The 20,028-nt window shown below is 37.6% G+C and overlaps 1 protein-coding gene across 1 annotated transcript in view; it reads right to left on the reverse strand.

Annotated features, from left to right (window-relative positions):
• Positions 1-16,532, reverse strand: part of fam107b.S (family with sequence similarity 107 member B S homeolog) — a 31,873-nt gene extending 15,341 nt beyond the window's left edge. Inside the window, 1 exon segment of the mRNA NM_001093996.1 lies at positions 16,317-16,532. The gene's annotated coding sequence lies outside the window, so the exon portion shown is untranslated.
• Between the last annotated feature and the right edge of the window lie 3,496 nt (positions 16,533-20,028).

Consider the following 20,028-nt stretch of genomic DNA (forward strand, 5'->3'; position numbering starts at 1 on the left):
CGACTGTGTAGAGATTTGTATTGGATGTTATTTTTGCCTTTACATCCCCTTTACTGTTTCTAACTCCTGCTGCAGGGACAAAGATCATGGAGAAGATTTAAACAGATAAACTGGGATTTTATTTGGAGGATTATTTTGCTGCAGCCACTGGTCTGCAGAGTTGGATAAAGTTTGTATTAAACAATACTAAAACTATAAAATCCTTAATCCACATTAGATTACATGAGAACACATGACCCAGTGCAGTCTGCCTATTCTGATTATTCATCAGTCTTGCTGTATCAGCTTCTGGCAGATATTATTTGACTTTTGCTGTTTTGATAATTTATGACGATCCCTAAGCAGCCCAGATCACACTGAGCATGTGCACAGTCTTGGTCTTGCAAAGATGTTTAATAAAGTTACAAGATGGTCACCCCCTGTGGCCAACTTTGAAAGCATAAATCATTTGTTTGATTTATCATAGGCTTGTGGTGCAGTAAATTCATGTTTATGTTTAGTATAAAAGATACAGCATTTCTAGCCTTATCCTATTTTAGACTTAACTTCCCCTTTAAGTCTCAAAAAAAAAAAAGGAAATTGCAGAATGAAGCATTTTAAATTCAAGACTTCCTTATGGTGGTGCATCGTTTCTATTGCTTGCATACATTTAATTTCTGATATGTAAGATAATGTACTTGAACAAGTGTACCTGTGTGAGAGCTATTGTTTGCAATGTATTTATATGTGTGCTTTTGTCTACAGTGTATTAGTAAAGGTGTGCTCTGCTGGAACTACAGGTGTACTAATCTCCTACAAAGACATATTTCTAGGTGTGTACGGACATTCTGGTGCATTCCCCACAGTTATGAAGGGAGATGCAGACATGCAATAATACTCACTGAAAATTTTAAAAATAAGATCTCAGCATACCTGTTTCATTTTTTTTTTGGTTCATTCCTAAAACTCTACAAATACTGATAAAAAAAGGAAAGGACTGAGGGGAAACCAGGTAAGGCGGATATTCAGATTTTGAGCTAAATAGATAGCCCATGAAGTAAGTAATATAATATGATCTGGCCATATATTCAGCCAAATGAGTGGTTCTCAGTGACAGTGGGTGGCAGGTGTGGTACAGTCAATTTCCAAAGAAAATCAGCTGAAAATCTATCTGTAATTCCATGGGAATACAGAGCAGTTAAAAACATCTAGAGAAAGCCCATAAATTTAGGGGGGCGATTTATTAAACTACAACGTTTTCAGGTCCCGGCCTTTTGACTCCAAAAATCTGAAGAAAAAAAGTCATGGGATTTATTATGCGACAAAACTGCAACAATTCAGAATACAAAAATATTCCAGCTAAAACCTGTTTAAGTCAATTACAGATGTCCCATTACAACTGGAAGATCTTTCTTTCGTTCCTGGTTTTTATGTATTTTTGATGCTGGCTTTTGTTTAGACAATACGAAAGTGTAGTTGTTTGGCAACTTTTCGGCCACTTTTTTCGTGCTTTTTCAACTTCAGTCTTTTAATAAATTTCATGACATTCGTGGTTTTAGAGAAAGTAAAGGTCAGGTAGAAAAACCAAAACCTACCTTATTACTGTAAGACTGACAAAAACTAAATGTTTTGCCTAAATGTGTAGAACATGGGCACACTCCACATAATGCTTCTGCAGACAATCTTTTGAAGCAAACTTCTTTTATTTATTAGTACCTACATGTTTGCTATTTTTAGTGAATGCTCATCTAAATAAACAGTGATTTTCTTTTGTGAGTCTAAGCACCACCTAAATTAGAGGATGGGAATAAATATTGGCATGCCCAATGGCTCTTAGATCCATCAACACTTGGGCTTACTGCACACCACTTTTGTATGCCTGTCAGTGTACACACAGAGCAGATTTCACTGGGGTAATATACATTTTTGTAGTAAATCAACTTTGTGCCCACTGCCAGGTAGATCCCGTGCCAGTGCACATACATATAGGGGGCAGAAGGAAGTGAATTTGCTTTTCTCCACTGATGTATATATGCCGTTAGCCTTATCACACTTTCACTATTTCCTCAGAGCAGTGAGAAAAAGCAATGGTGATATTATGTGACAAATTTGGCCCATTCTGGGCAGGTTTGCATTATGCTGAAGTTGTTGAAGGCAAGAGTGGGAACTTAACTTACTATTGACTTACTACTGACTAAAGATATACAACATTAGAGTGGTGATGGAGGCTTTTGGGATTGCAGCTGCTTGGCTCTAAGCATCAACAGAAACATTAAATAACTCTATATCATAGGGTGGTAAATGATCCATAGTCAGATTTTTTAAAATATTCTTCAAATGATGGGGCTGATTTATTAAGTATACCACCTTGATCAACAGGAGTGCAATAAATAGGCAAATAGGCACTAGCAGGGACTTCCTTTCTTCCGTCTCTCTTACAAACGGGGAAGACCCACAGAAATAAATACATGATTACATATATATGTCGAGATTAAATGCCATGTAGTTTTTATATTGTAATATAGTACAACACTGCAAATCCTGCACTGCACAGTTTTATGTAAAAACAAAATGTAATTTTGTTTCTTGAGCTATCTGGGTAAATACAAAAATTGAAGCTAATACACGTTTGGTCCTTGAGAGATAGATTATTACATTACCACCAAAATGTTAATCCCCCTGCATAATAAACTGCTAACAAAACAGTTATAACAAAGGTTGGAGGAGGGAGGAGTTTTATACTCAATCTAATATCTACCAAACATGAAATAGCTTTGGTTTCCCTGTTTGCCATGCTTAGCTCAAGTAATATCCATAGATTATTTAGCATTATTCACAACGGATCACTGTCATGCAAATTATATGAGGGTAAGTTGAATTTTTGCATTAGTCTTTCACATTTCTAGGATTCAGATAAATGAGTAAGTGGGGTGGGCTGCTTTTTGTAGATAGAATTTGAATGCCTTGCAAATCTTCATCAATGCGATGCATTTTTCCACTCACTATAAGATCTCACATGGCACATTTTACTAATGGAAAGCATTTATAGCTTTGCCAATTTATTAAAATACAGCTGAACAAACTGGCTTCCTTTCCTTGGCTATAATAACAATGTGAATAATAATATTAACAAGAATAACATTAACAATAATACTAGTAAAAAGCACAACACTAACAGTTAGAATAGTTATTAGTATTCATAATCATGTAAATAATGGCAATAGAAATTATTAATAAAAAGTGGTATTAATAAAGCAGCAATATCTGGGTGTATACAACCAGGGGCGTAACTATAGAGGAAGCAGACCCTGCGGTTGCAGGGGGGCCCAGGAGTGTAGGGGGCCCAGTGAGACCCTAATTAATTAGCAATTTTAATATATCTTGGTAAAATAGGCCAACTTACTGTATAAATATTTTGGGGCCCTAAATTGAATTTGCTATGGGGCCCAGTAACAACTAGTTATGCCACTGTATACAACTAACATACAGATTACATATGATAGATACAGGAGGTAAAGAGGGAACTGCTCAATACTACTAATTGCAGTGGATTTTAGAATTCCTTTATAAGCAATATAATATTTACTAAAAAATGTTTTCAACAATTACCTGAAACATTTACCACAAAATCAAATGTAAAAAGAAATATTAGCTCAGAAAACCCCATGGAGTAAACAGGACCCATCTATTCACATGCATGATTTGCTGCTCTCTGAACACATGCATAATTAATCAAGAACATATTTGAACAGGAATATGAGGCATTTATTGCTTCTTAATAAAATAATACAAATGCCCTGTTATCTATTACATCAACTCTATCATCTAATTAAGCACTAATGAAGTATTTTCCACAAACAATAAGTATAGTTAAAAAGGATATAAAATCAAGGCAAATAACTTTTAGCTCCATGTGCAAAAGAAAGTCACAATTTTGCAAGTTAACATTTATGTTGAATTCTTTCCTCCAAACAGCCCAATGTAAGAGTTGAATGTTTGCTTGTCATGATACCATCATTTGCTATGGAAATGAAATACTGGATGTTGCTGGGTTTAGCATTTCCATGTTTCCAATCAATCTAGAAGCTGTCTGAAGGTCACAAGCCAACAGGCAGCAGCTTAGATTTGAATCATTTAAAAATGCTCGCTGGATGGCTTTAGCACAACAGGCTACAATTAAACATTTCCTCTGCCACTCTTTGTTCTGTAACAGTTTCACAAATTACTGGCATTTGTCTACGAATGTAGCCAGTTGTGTGAGGGTTTTTCTACCTCAGATAAACTTGAATTTCGAATGTTTGCATGTTTATGGAAAAACCTGAATTTCAAAAATTCAAATGAAAAACATGGGGGGGGGGGGGGAAAAACTAACGATTGAGTTCATGTTCCAAAAAAAACAAACAAACTTGAAACGATCAAATTTATGTCCACAAATACTAACATTAACAGAGTTTTCATTTAAAAACCGAATTTTTACATAAACTTTTTCGAATTTTTTTTTTATTATTAACTCACAGACATTCGAGTTTTCGAAAATGTAACTCAAATGTTTGTGTTTGGGTGCAAAAAAACAAACACATTAGATTGTTTATATATCTACCCTTAAAACTCTTCCTGTATTGCAGATACCTAACTACAGGGTTGGACTGGGCCAGCAGGACATGGGGAAAAAACCTGGCGGGCACGGCCCAGACCTGCTCCCTGCGCAAATCTGCTAGTGCTTCTTCCCTGGCCCTCTGCACACCTACAAGAAAGAGATGGTAGGTATGGGGGTGACAGAGAGGATTGTGGCTTGGACAGGGGGCGTGGTGGGCCCTAATGCAGCCCGGGTGGGCCCTGGGCCCCCCAGTCTGAAGCTGACTAGGATGGGTATATGCTGCCATGAAAAATGGCAATATATCCTAGTTATGCTTCCCAAACACATGGCTAATGTCAAATATCACTGTAAATTAACCTTACTAAAGAGATTATTCTCAAATTAGAGGATCGCTGCAATTCCATGCTGTATGAAGGACTGCTATTATTTATTTCACGGGAATATCTGCGCTCATACATTGCTAGTTAGCTCACGTTTTCAACTAGAGAGTAGCAGTTGCCAAAGCACCTCTCTGCCGAAGCCTAAAAGATTAGAGGCCATAATTAGCAGCATGCAAAGTCATGTACAAAACAGAAATATATTTCCATATGATAAATATGCCAGTGTGGTTTTGTAGTGCAGAGAAACTAGGAAGATTAGAAAGAGTCCTAAACATTAAGCTACTTCTTTCCCTCGTCAACCCTCTCCACACCCACTGCAGGAAGTGCCTGAACTTACTATTGTGATAATGTCAATGTATGAATTAAAAAAAACAAATAAAGACTATCAATCCCTAAAGCAGAAAATAACCGCCCTCACCACACAGAATACAGTTTAATTCTAAAAATAGTGCCAAAGAGAACCAGGAGACATTTTTTCCCAATAATGTTCCCCAACAGTAATAAGTCACAGGTCAGAGCACACAGATGTTTGGATGTTATACTATACACAGAAACTACTTTCCCACTCATTTATGTATATTTACTCTTCCGTTATACAGAACTGAAAAGAAGATCCACAAAGGACACAAAATTGTAAACAGTTGTGTGCAGTTATCAGAGTCAGTGCCCCAATGCTTTTAGAGAATTAAAACAACACATTAAGGTCAGTCCATGGATCTGTCCAGCAGCTAAGTTGCTTCTACCTCATGCATGAACATGATTGTTTGGTTCGAGGCCCCTCAAATATCGAGCATAGGGAACATATGGTCAGGCTTTTTACTGGTGGTGTAACTATAGGGTGGGCCCCCTCCACGTCTGAATCCCAGTGGGATTTTCTGACCTACTTAATAGTAAATAGACAGGCCCCTTACAGAGGTATAGGCAGATTTCATCAGCCCATGTATGACAAAGAACAAAGCAATAAAACAAAAAGTCAAAAGGATATAATGACAGACAATCACAGTATTAAGGGCTATGAAAAACATAGACACCACTTCTTCTGCATCCCTTGCTCAAATATGCCCTCACTTCAAGGCTTTGTTAAAACAAAAAGGGAAAATAAAATATTGGGGCAAGTGTAGGATTATAACCCTTTAGTCAAACAACACATTTAACATATTAATCAAACTAATTTTATTATTGACCACAGTATCTGCTACCCAGTGAAAATTTGAATGTGGAGTATTGAAGGTCACTCAGAATTGGCCTATCATACACAGAAAAATGACACCATTGTATTTTTGGATGATAATTCCCCATGCAAGATGATCTCCAGTGCTTCCCATTTATTCCATGGGAAGCAAACCTATAAAAATTATCTGTTGCAAGTAATTGCAATCAAAATGAACTGAGTTTTAACCTATATTTCTAAAATTATACTTCCCAACACAAATACTGCAGAGGTTACCACTGTAACAAGCATCACTCGATGTCTCACAGAAGGCTTTTGCCACCTGATACAGCACATCACACAGTAAGTAACAGCATAGTAATTGTTGTGAGGTCAGGCTAGGGGCATCTCTATTGGTATCTCTAAAGCTTGTGTGCCCATAAAACAGAGAGGCATGTCTGCTACCCTCCTGCCATTAGTTTATTCTCACTAGAAACCCCAGCCGGCTAGGTCAGCTGACATTCACTTCTGTGCCGTGCCCTATAGTGGAATATTTATCACGTTTGGGAACTGTGGACTTTTTCTCAATAATAAATTAGCACTGACAGAATAAGTAACAGAGGGGAAGACAGAACCAGATAAAAAAGTAAAGTAAGACAAAAAACCTGCAGTATTGTAATATCAAATGTGAGCAGGCCTTCACACGGGTGCACATAACCTTCCTCTCCCACTCAAACTTATGTCTCTTTTGGTGAATAAGGGTAGAACTCCATGGCGATTTTAAGTGCAAAATCGTCTGTTCCAAATCGCTAAAATGAATCACAGGAGTCACGTCGAATGGGCCCAATCTAAGGTAAGTAACAGGAATGTCAGACATTGTCCCTGCGTGCATCTGACATGACACGACTGTCAGATGCGAACGCTGCATGTTGTATCTTCATCCAAGAGTCGTGTCGGCTGCACGCAGTGACAACGTCCGACATTCCTATTACCTTCGATTCGGCGCATTCGACGTGACGCCTGCAATTCCTCTCAGCGTGTCGGAATGGACGGTGTCGCACTTAAAATCGCCCGTGGAGTTCTACCCTCAGGGCTGAACAACACGATGCGCTTTACTAGGAGCGCACACTAGGAGAGGAAGCACACACTAGGAGTGCTTCAGCCCTTACACATTTTTATGTGTGAAATTACTTTATGTGAAATAAGTGCTGCCCGCAGTTTCATTATTTGTCACCCGAGTCTCAGGCCCGGATTTTCCAAAGCAACTCCCTCAGATGCTAACAGATAATGAGGTTTGAAGCTACTGTTGGTATGGCCTGCCACAAACAGCATAGGAAAAGCTAGGTACAGCAACACTTGCAACTAAACCATACTGTTTACAGAACTGAAAAAGTTTAGGAGGATCAAGAGAGAATACATGAAGGAAATATACATCACACAGACGTCAGGTTTAGGTACTGCCGATTAAAATACATTTCTTGCTAAAAATAAGTTCAGGTATAAGCACAAGGAGGTTGAGGTGCATCATCATCATTTATTTATATAGCGCCGACAAGATATGCAGTGCTTGTCCATGGTTTCTAGTCAGTGCATAACTGGAAAGAGAGGGCAACTTAAGACCAACAGGATCCACTACATTCTATATTGCATGCTGAATTTTCTAAAACGTGGACAAAATTATTATTGTAATCTTGTCAATACATTTAGGGCATTTATAATAAATGTGAACATTGTTAGTGTCACAAAACAGTAAGCTTTTTGCTTGGGGAACTATATTTTCTGCTACTGGTAACTGGTATGTCGATGTGCACTGGGTGGAAAGTCCCTTTATAAACCAGTTTCATTGTGAACTGGGCACAAAGTTTACATTAGAAAAGGCACAGTGATAAATACAGCTTGGCAACAATGTAACTGGGACTTAAGAAGAAAAGTGCAGTGTGGGATGGGGGGTTATGCCTTGTGAACATGTCACTTCCCACTTTCATTTTTATGACGATACGAAGAAAGGAAGCAAGGGGGTTACAGAGGTCATGCAAAACATAGCACTCTGCTGTCCAATGCAGCTAACTCTTCTTATGGGGAGGAAATGGTATTAAGACATTTGAATTGGTGAGCAGGAACTGGAAATGTACTGAATTACTGAAATTTAGAGAACTGGAATTTACATACAATTATAATTACAACTGCAGTTTTGGTGGTAAAAAAAACATGCTGCTTGTGATTTTTCAGTTACTACTGGCATCAATGCGAAGCTTTCTTACTTCCTTCAAGAAACACACTTCAGACAACATGCTTTTGGGCAAAAACACACAGGGCAATTTTAGGCACAGTAGCTAAGGAGGCAAGGACAAAACACACAAAATCACCACCCACTGCCTGCTATGGCACTAGCCTGAAGTCACAAGGGTAAACCCTTTTTATCAAACAAATGCAGTGTATGGTAAATAGTGATGTGAAGTTATTTGCCCTTTAGCTAACTTTGTTCCTTAAATAAACACAGTAATAACTGAAAAGCTGTTATGTATTTACTCAGGTTCCCTTTTGTTTAAAGCTCAGTAAAGAACTCTGTGTGATAAATATCCAATAATAGGGGAATATCAGAGAGGGCAACTATTTCTCAAATGACTGTAGGAGCACTCAAAGATAGACTACTTATTCCCTTGCTTTCAACAAACACCATAAAAGGAGAACTAAAGATTATCTAAAGAAGTAGGCTAGAAATGTTGTACATGATGTTTTGGGCTTCTGTACCAGCCCAAAGCAACCACAGACCTTTAGCAGGGAAGAAGTGCTGTTCCCAGAATATGACTCAGTAGCTCCCTATCTTCTTTTCTGCTGATTCCAAGCACATGTAGAATATAAATGTTGTGCTAAAAGGCGGATTAGTAATTAATACATGGCAGCACAGGATCAGAATTTAATAATCAGCCTTGTAGCATCATCTTATATTACAGGCCAACCTCATTTTCTAATTCATAATTTGTGACAACCCCTAAGCTTTACTAAGCTCAGCTGCTCAGAGCCAAATGAGCATGTTGGTGACCCCTGTGAAGAGTTTGAAGTCCTGCATCATTGCTGCAATAAGTTTAGTATATAAAATATGGCTTTTTTTGGCCATATTCGTTTTAGGACTTAGTTCTCCTTTAAAGATGCAAACCAAAAATGATTCATATCATTTGATTTCCCCCGACCCACCTTAAAACACTGTTTACAACAGTTAACCAGAAATAAAAACGTTTTCAAATAACTTTCTATTTGAGATAATTTAATATTTAAGTGTAGACTTTCATTTTCAAGCTTCTTATGTATTTTTGAAGCAGCTCTGAGAGGGGTTCGCCGACTCTGTACCTGTTTAAATTGATAAATTGAGTAGATACCTTGTTATCTTTGGCCCTGCTGAGCAGAATACTTGAGTTTCATTAAAGTTAGCTGTTACAGTTGATACAATAGTTGCTAATATTCCACAAATGCTGCAGATAAATGTTGCAACTAATTGTATCAAATTGTAGCAGTTCAGAATCTGCACCTGGATTACTGAGCTGCCTTACAAACACCAGAGATAGGAACTTTAAACTTCAATTTTGGCATTACAGTAAAAATTTTAAGTTGAAAAATATATTTTTTCTGAAAATAACTGAACTGAAAAAAGTGTTTGGAAGGTGAACAACCCATTTAATTGAGGATATGTGGATATGCTCACAAAAATGAGGAAACTATTCCAAAGAGTTTAAATACAAATGCATTCACCAGATTATTATGAGGCTGCAATCAACATTTTATTGGGGATATTGCTTTCTGCAGCTCTGGATTTATCTGTTCAGCACTAAATAGAAAGTATGGTGCAGAGACACGCGATTAAATATAATGACTAGGCAATATCAGTATCACATCATTTAATGACACATAGACATTTTCTGTTCAGAGCGACTTGCTAATGCACAAATAAAATGCTTCCAAAAACACCATTACAACAGACCTTATAATAGGGAATATGTGAACTTTTCAGACAAAGCAATTCAGTCACATCTTTCAATCACTTTAATAATATAATACCAGAATTTGGGGGGGGGGGGGGACCTAAATTGAATAAATGTAATGCAAGTCACTGAATGAATTATTAATCCTAAATTATACTAATTTACATTGTACATGCGGAGATGAAACAATATTTCTATAATAAACATTAATAAAATTGTAATAAAAAGTTTATGTAATAGTTATTGCTATTAAAAGCATTGTCCCTGTTTATAAGATTCATACTGCAAAGAAAGTCAAAAATTAAAAAAAAAAGACAGAAAAAGTCTAAATATACTGGGTGATACGAGTATTAACTGCAATTATTTTATATTACATACCAGTCTACCAGACATAAATGCTGTTGGTTCCACTACATCTGGCTATGTTTGGAATTGTGTTTGTAACACTATCCATCAACACGTGCTGTCCTCAGGCCCACAGCTAGGCACGAGCTGCTTTGCAGAAAAAATCTTGGACAAAAAGATTTAAAATACCACTACACTGGTTAATGCATGTCAAGGTGTTAAAATATAGGATTATTAATTGTACTATATGTGACAGATGTCAGATGCCAATAATCTTTTTTAAACATCTGATACATGGTTATCATAACAAACCTAAAACAATTTTAGGAAAACAACCTACAACCTATCATTCTATAACTTTTACTCATCATCATCATTTATTTTACTAACTAAAGCTGGCCATAGATGTAAAGATTTTTAAAAGATCCGATCGTAATCGTGAGACCACGATTATCTCGAAACGATCGTACAAATTGTCCATCAACTAAAAAAGAAAGAAAGGAAAAGAAAGGGTAGCTGCCTGCTTGGCCCTGCAAACATAGATAGTTTGCACTGGGACCGATAAAGATTTTTTAACCTGGCCAATCAATTTCCTGAAAGATGTTGGCCGAAAAATTGCAAGATGTTCGATCGTTCAAATCCCACTAACAGCACAATAATTTCGAAGGATTGGTCGGTCTTCACTAAAATCGGTTGTTCGGCAAGAGAAATCTTTGCATCTATGGGGACCTTAAAGGGATACTGTCATCGGAAAACATGTTTTTTTTTTCAAAACGCATCAGTTAATAGTGCTACTCCAGCAGAATTCTGCACTGAAATCTATTTCTCAAAAGAGCAAACAGATTTTTTTATATTCAATTTTGAAATCTGACAAAGATTTCTCTTGCCGAACAACCGATTTTAGTGAAGACCGACCAATCCTTTGAAATTATTGTGCTGTTAGTGGGATTTGAACGATCAAACATCAAAGATATCCTACAACTCCCCAAGCTGGAAGTTGAAGTTCATCCAGGAAGACTTAAATTGCACTTGCCTGGCAGTTGGTATGTAAAATATTTGGGTTTTTTTTAACTCAAAGGGGAAAAAAAAATATTTTCAAAATGGAAATGATTCATGTTATGTTACATATAGTTTGCAATACATAAGTTTCTTCTAAAAGTAAGTTGCCATAATATTTACATCATTAATTGAAACCACAAGATAACTTTCACAAGGACCTTTCAGCTTCATTTAAACTTCAATGTAGTTCGAGTCCATGGTCGATGGATCAGAAATGAAAAAACTGGAGACAAAGGTTTTGTGCTTATGCTGAGTTTCCACTGCAGTGTTGGCATTTTGGAAGCAACACGTATCCTGGAACATTACTGTGCCTTGGATAAAAGTATGCATCCCAAAAATGTATCCAAGAATAATTTTGTAATACTACTGATACTAGGACAGCAGTGCATATAGTTAATCCATACCAAATCGCTTAAAAAATATCCATAACGGAGCATATTATATGATTTGTGACTTTCATTAGACCTTAGTCTTATGGATGAGTTGCAAGAGAATGTCTGCATATATCATTAGATTATAAAGCACCAGCCAGTACAGGATGGGTTTGTGCCAGCTGATCCATTTTACCACATTTCTGGGCTTTTGATGGAGCAAAGCCAGATATTAATAATCTTCTTATCATCTACTCTTACTGAAGACTTTCCCCATTTTCTTCCTTTGTTTTAAAGAGGTATCCTCATCAAAAAGGGTTTGTTTGTGTAAATAAATTGTGCATTGTGCAAATAAATTGCAAAAATTTGGCACCGTTAATAATACCATCTAAAAAATATGCCTTCTTTAAGTAGGCCTTAAGACCATGTTATGCACAATAAAAATTTGCAATGTATTATATACCAAATTAAGAATTATACTGCATAATGAGAACTTTTGTTATTTATTACTTTTTCTTTTACGACCAATTACATTTCTGTCTGTCATAGGGTAATTATTTATATAGCACCATCATATTCGATAGTGCTTTAGAGATTATATGTCATTCACATCATGATACTCTTATTGATTTGAAATAATAAACAGCAAATGACATAACATTTCATGCAAGAAAAATTAAGGCTATGTGCATGGCCAATGCAGACCCATAAGGGTAAGGGCAGACGGGGAGATAATTATTACCCTAAGGTTAAGGGCACACCTTGCGATTCGGGGAGATTTAGTAGCGACTAATCGCCTCTATTTAGGGCGACTAATCTCTCTGAATGGCTTCCCCCTGTCGCGTGTGCGTGTGCCATGCAGCAGGCGACTTTTCATTATAGCTGGCGGAAGCCGTTTGGGGAGATTATTCGCCCCAGGTGACTAAATCTCCCCGAATCGCCAGGTGTGCCCTTACCCTTAAGTGCTGTATCAATGAATCCATGACGTCCTCAACGGATAAGATTTTCAAACCCGTCCAATAGAAATTTGCAAAGTCCCCAGCCAGATATTCTTCAGGGGCAGGGTGCTTGTTTGGCCCATATGTGGACCAGTTGTCTACTAACTCACTCTGTTGAGATAAGATAACAGCAGTCCATGTGTGGCCACATTTAACATCTTGCACAGAGGCCTTCCTGCATCTAATTCTGCTACAGGGTAGAATAAAATTTGAGGATAGCCAAGTATGAAAAAAGAAATTTAAGAATAATTTCTGCTCCCTGGGTATAGCACATGGATATGTGATATACAAAACATTTAAAATAAAATAAAGTGTAGGTAAAGCAACCGGTTTGCCCAAGTTTTATATTGAATTCTAGTAGTTTGTTTGCCCCAGTTGTCACAAAACAGTACCATTAATGAACATACTTCTAGCCTATTTGTGAACCAGACTTGCTGCTGTTTTGTCAAGGATGGACCACAAATGGGACAACAATTTGGAGGGAGTAAATAAACGACTCAGCCATTGCACAAGTATCAAGATTTAAGAAGTACTCACAGTCAAAGTATAAACTGGCATTAAAAGTAAACATGATGACCAAATAGCGTTATCAAGCTAAAGCATCTCTAGTGGACAGTCTTCATGGTCATAGCTTTCCTATATAACAGATTATTAACAAGCATTTATAATGGGTAAACATATTCCACAGAACTGTACATGGAATATATTATGCAACCAAAAACCAGTACAAGAAGTGAAGAGGGCAATGCTCAAAAATAGCTTTTAGTGAAACTGACACAAAAGTTACATATAGGTTATGTTGCTGCTTTTGTAAGTAATTGTTACTTGAAGTTCCTAAACCTTACTGTTTTGCAAACCTGACTGTCCCTTCTCAACCTGTTCGAGTTTCTAATGCTAACTGACTACTGCTGCACAAATATGGCAGACCCCTCATAGAGGAACATGGGGGTAAATAAGGTAATGTAAAAGCATCAGGAAAATACTTTTATGGCAAAATTATAAATAGCATGCATAGACAATATTATGATAGATATTTTTTGGGTTTCAGTGTCTCTAAACTCTAAATGTATTCCTTACTCCTGAGCTCCATCCCTTAAGACTACTTAAAGGGGTGGTTTAACTTATTGAATTCTAAGCAAATTTTCAATTGGCCTCCATTTTTTCCTTTTTATAGTTTTTAAATTATTTCCTTTCTTCTACTGACAGTTAACAGTTTATAAATGGGGGTCACTGTCCCCATTTAAGAAACAAATGCTCTGTAAGGCTACAAATGTATTGTTATTACTACTTTTTATTACTCATCTTTTCAGGCCTCTCCTTTTCCTATGCCAGTCTCTTATTCAAATCAGTGCATGGTTGCTACGGTAATTTGGACCCAAACAACCAGACTGCTGAATTTGCAAACTAGAAAACGGCTGAATAAAAAGCTAAATAGCTTAAAATAATAAAAAAGGAATTGCAAACTGTCTCAGATTATCCTTCTCTTAGTCCATGTTGGACTGGCCCACCGGGATACCAGGAAAACTCCCGGTGGGCCCAGGTGTCAGTGGGCCTCTTGCTTCTAACCATTTGGTCTATTTCATGGTCATTCCCTTTTTCTTTATGGGAACAAAGAGGCTTATTAATGGAAGAATAGAGAATAGTATGTAGAGAAAAAGAGGCTAGGAGAATAAAGAGGTTGAGTGAGGAGAGAAGGTATAATAGTTTGGAAAGTGGGCCCTCAGCCTAAGGTTTTCTGGCGGGCCCCTGGTATCCCAGTCTGACACTGTTCACCATGGAAGGTGAACAATCCATGAATTTATGCTATCTTGAATTAACATATAGTGCAGAGAAATAAAAGTGTAGTGACACTGCAACAAGGCAAGAGTTTGTGAAGGGAGTGTGTCATAATACAGATCATTCATACTATTCTGTGTGTTTATATTGATAACCTGAATGTTAAGTCATTGCCTGTTCCTTGCCTCTTTTCGTGCTTTTGCTAAAAGCAGTGTTCATGACCAGCATGCATTTATTCGCTGGTTTAGAGAACTAAGAAATCTGGATTAGGGGAAAAATACACAAATTAAGCTTGAGTAAAGAGAAATACATATAAATGGGGAGTTCAGTCTTCCAAGTACACAGAGATGACATAGAGGCAGAAGTGACAAAGAGACACTTGAAGACTCACATTGGGTGGGGAACTCTTATGAATAACAGGTAGTTGTAGTAAAGGGTGCAGAACTGGTAACTAGGGAGGTTCTTATAAATACAGCCTTTGTAGAACCTTGAGCACTAGTGTACAAGACTTTCCAACTTAAAATACATAAACAAGTCAATATCTTATTTGCATCTATGAAAGCACATGAGTTTGGCTATTCCAGCATTCTTGCGCTACATGAGATAAGAGAAAGGGGGAAAAAAAGGATTCTGTATTTTAGCGGCCTTGCTGGTAAAAATGATGGTTGATCCCGATGTTATTAATAGGGGAAAAAGATAAATATATAAGAAGGCCGGTGTTTTTTTCTGGAAAAGGTGGCGACCCTACTGTCACAGCACAGTGACCTAAAGAAATGCTCTTGCAATGTGAATTATTCATAGTTTGAACGTCTCTACTAGAGAATCATACAGCACAGCCATTACCCAGCAAGCCCTGCATCCCATTTCATTGGTACAAGTAACTAACTTTGCTTTTCCTCAGTGCAACAGTACAAAACTAATTGGCAGTCTTGCAGAGGTGGAGGTTGTAAATGGAGGTGGGGGTTTATACCAGTTGGACGTGCTGTGTGAGATAAAAGCCAGTGTTCAGAACAGTTACTATATGTCCAGAGCGAGGTGAAATTGCCCATACGCCTTTATAAAACAGAAGCACGGAATGTACCACGTTGGTAGGGGGTGAGCAACAGGAGGCAGCTGATTTACTATGAACCGCTCCCCCATCAACTGATAAACAATATGTGGTAGCGCCGCAACTCCAGTCCATCCCTCTGGTGCTGCCTATTACAAAGTAGCAAGGACTGTGGCGGCTCATATACTGAACGAAATGGGGCCCACGAGCAGCCGAAAGGGTTAATTGGCCTCAGTGTTTTCAGCGGGCCCCACGCCGTCCCTGTGCCAAAGCTCAGCTTGAGAAGAGAAGAGGGAAGCCTGTAGCCAGGTGAAGGAATGCGCGGCCGCTACACTTTCCCTCTGCTGCGTCAGATTTATATAAACGCACTTTGCCAGAAAATGACTTTATCAATAGGTCACTCCAATAACTTCACTGAATTGACTTTCATAAACACGCCGTTATGTGTATATATATATATATATATGTCCCAGCATGTCCGCTTCGTGCAACCACCAGAGGTCAAACACTAGACAGCCGGGTCGGTGACCACGTTACAAACACGTTGCCCCTGTAACTACCCCGCGTATTAATATTGTCCCAGCATATAGACTAATGCCATAAAGCTGCTGTACTCCCCATAAAGAGAGAACTTACCTCCACCCGAGCAGCTAACGCCCTTATCCCTGGGACAGGACAAGCTCACTCCCCTCTTGTTACAATGTCAGATTTCAGCTCACACATTGAAGCGTGCACCATCCGCTTGCCACACACATCCCCAGCCTTCTCTTCCCTCACAATAAAGTCCAGCCGCAAATGAGCAGCTCTGATGGGTGGGGAGAGAGTGAGAGTAGTTCCCCACCCCAAACTCAGTCACACGCTGTTCTCTGAACAAGCTCCGCCCCTGGAAATGTCTTTTAGGCAAGGAGCGCTTCCCCTGCTCTCTCGTGCTACAGTGCTAGTGTGAGGTAGCTTTCTGCTTCAAGCCTTTTGCTCTTCTTTTATCTGCTGCTAATTCAATTTGTGCCAACAGCCATAGAGACGGCTGAATGTGTTTCAGATCTGTGCTGCTGCTGCAACAGTGCAGATGTAATAGGTTAGAGATCAATGAAATCACGAGGATGTGCATTAATAAATATGTATATGTCAGAGCAGGAAGCGGTGCAGCCTAACTGTCTGTTCTTTCTCATCTGCCTCTACAAAAAGACAACCCTTTGTCACTACCTTATTCAAACTGTTTCATTGGCTTTAAAGTTTATAGGCAAAAGCAGTGTCTGACTGACCCTCAGGGATACCAGGAAAACTGTTGGGCCCTCTTGCTTCTAAGTATTTGGTCATGGTCATTCCCTATATCTTTATGGGAAAAATGCTTAATAATGAAAGAGTAAGTAATATAGTAGATATGAAAGAGTAGGATAGTAAAGAGGTTGAGTGAGGAGAGGAGAAATAATAGTTAGGAAAGTGGGCCCATAGTTTAAGGTTTTCTGGTGGGCCCCTGGCATCCTAGACCGACACTGGGCAAAAGCAAAAAGACCTGGGGGTACATTTACTTAGCTCGAGTGAAGGAATAGAATAAAAAATACTTTGAATTTCAAAGTATTTTTTGGCTACTTCGACCATCGAATTGGCTACTTCGACCTTCGACTATGACTTCGAATTGATTAGTTCGATTCGAACTAAAAATCGTTCGACTATTCAATAGTCGAAGTACTGTCTCTTTAAAAAAAACTTCGACCCCCTACTTCGCCACCTAAAACCTACCGAACCTCAATGTTAGCCTATGGGGAAGGTCCCCATAGGCTTTCTAGCCAATTTGTGATCGAAGGAAAATCGTTCAATTGATGGATTAAAATCCTTCGAACGATTATTCCTTTGATCGTTCGATCAAATGAATAGCACTAAATCCTTCAACTTAGATATTTGAAGTCGAAGGATTTAACTAAGTAAATGTGTCCCCTGATGTTGGTTAAGGAAAATGTCATTTTTCCCACCAATTGCCAACAATTTTCAAAATATGTTTTTAAAAATTTGGTGTGGATATTTTTGTGTCGTATGCACGACTTGTTTGAGCATTAGTTGTACCCACAACAATTTTACAGCCATTCTTTATGCCAAAATGTTTCCACCATAATGAAAATGTTGGGGGGAAAATGTAGATAGGTTAATTTGGCTTCTGGAGCAAGAAGCAGTTGAGCTGGTGCAACCTTTATAGAAAGAAGGAGAAGTGGCATGCAAGGTGGACAGTAGAGAGGGTGTGCAAGGCTTGACAAGCTGAAAGGAGATTCGAGGGGGTGGCGATGATGGTGGTTTGCCTTGGGGCGCTTCTATGTGTTGGTCCAGCCCTGCCCTTATGTCTAACTGCATGCTGGAGTTTTATGATTCCAACACATGCCTACACTTACAGTTCCTAATATTAGTAGTTTAGTTGACATTTGTGCAAACCAGATCAGATCTTCTGTTTACTGGGTAAGCAAGAGGGAAAAAAACACGTTAGGAATCTATTCAAGTTGCTATTCAAGGCAGAAAATTAAATCCAAAGGAGTTTATTAGACAACCGCATGTGATTGTATTTAGTATAAGTGAAACAGATGAAGCCACATCAGCCTGGACTGAATCTGTAGATTCTGGCAAACACTTAAAAAACCCACCTCACAGAGATACATCAAAAACACCTGTTAGTTTTTGTTTGAAATCTGTGTAGAGCCCAGTTTACCAATGAAATACAATAAGTAGAATGTTTGCATGTTATTCCCATGCAACCACCTCCCCCACTTCTTCAATTTTAGATGCATTGATCAATAGTTCATTTGTCAATGGAGTCCATTAGGATGCATATACAAAAAAATATGTTGCAAGCAACATTGTTATGCTATTTCTTAAAGACAAGACATAGAGAAACTGACATTTAACATTTATTTATCTGAAATACCAATTTAGAATATGCAAAGATTGCTGGAATATAGCAATAATGTAAACTAAGAACACTAACAACATAAACACACATTTTAAAGTTTAACAGCTATGAGAAAATTGCTAGTCCATTAAGAAATTAAAACATGTCAAGTTACAGATTTTACTCAAAAAAGAATTGTGCTTAATAATTTATTTAGCAGTGTTGCAGAAGGGTAACCAATGTCTGTGTTCTTACACAGACATTACAATTTTTACCAGAAAACATACAGTATTTCCATGGCTGACATAAGCAGTTGTTCATATAATATTTCTTCTAATTTGCTTTTTAAAGATCAGAAAATGTGATGTAAATAAAAGTTTTTTTTGAAAAGCTGTATTACATTTTTATGAAGAATTGAGTCCTTAGTTACACAGAGTAGCAGTTTGCTAGTAGATCTGGTCTATATGTAGATTTTGTCAAGACAATTATAATTTAAAAAGTCTATGTATTTAGATAGAAGAAAGGATCATGTGCGAATAATGTCAAACTGTGTTTCTAAAATTGGACTGAAATTATAAATGTTTTACTATGGGGTTTATTAATTGCTAGACACAGGCATTGAAAGTAATGTTTTTTATTTACTCGACATGCAAAGCTGTGTATGCCTGAGCAGTCATCATAACTGCTGACTGTAATATTTTTCCTAGAACAGTCACAGTTCCAAAGGGTCATTGCTTGCCAAGAGGTGATAGAATGCGTCGGAAAGTCAGGCCATCACCAAAATTTTTTAAAATTGCTGTTACTATTGACAAATTCATATCTGAGGGTATCTGATAGATGCAAGATTCAAACTGTTGTAAGTTTTCAAGAGGATTTGACTAGTGACAGTACTATCTACCTATAGTATTGATTTTATTGCAGATAAAAATGAAAACTCATGTCTCAGGTCATTAATGGGACTATTTGTACTCAACCTTTGAGTGAGAACGATCTAACAACAGGAAGATTCTACATCTAGTTCAAATGCTGGCCAAATGTAACTCCATCCAGGCAACCCTGGGCTAAAAACACACACACATATATAGAAATATTGTGTATATATATATATATATATATATATATATATATATATATATATATATATATATATATATATATATATATATATAGATATATAGATATATAGATATATAGATAAGTATTATATGCATGTTTTCCCGTCATACATTTTTCAATTTTATGACAATTTTAGGTCAGTCTCTTGTACTATTATCTGTTGTACTACCTGCTACTACTACTATTTTTAATTAGCAATATATTAATAATCTGAACCTTGATTTCCTGGCAATGCAAAATTACAATTATCTTAAAACCAGAGTGACAGACTCAAAATCAGAGCGACAAAATATCTCTGTGTGCTGCATTTAATTATGTTACTACCAACCACACCTGCACTTGCAAAAAAGCCTGTGACTG

This window comes from Xenopus laevis, chromosome 3S, assembly GCF_017654675.1.
Source record: "Xenopus laevis strain J_2021 chromosome 3S, Xenopus_laevis_v10.1, whole genome shotgun sequence".
In the NCBI taxonomy this organism is placed as follows: domain Eukaryota; kingdom Metazoa; phylum Chordata; class Amphibia; order Anura; family Pipidae; genus Xenopus; species Xenopus laevis.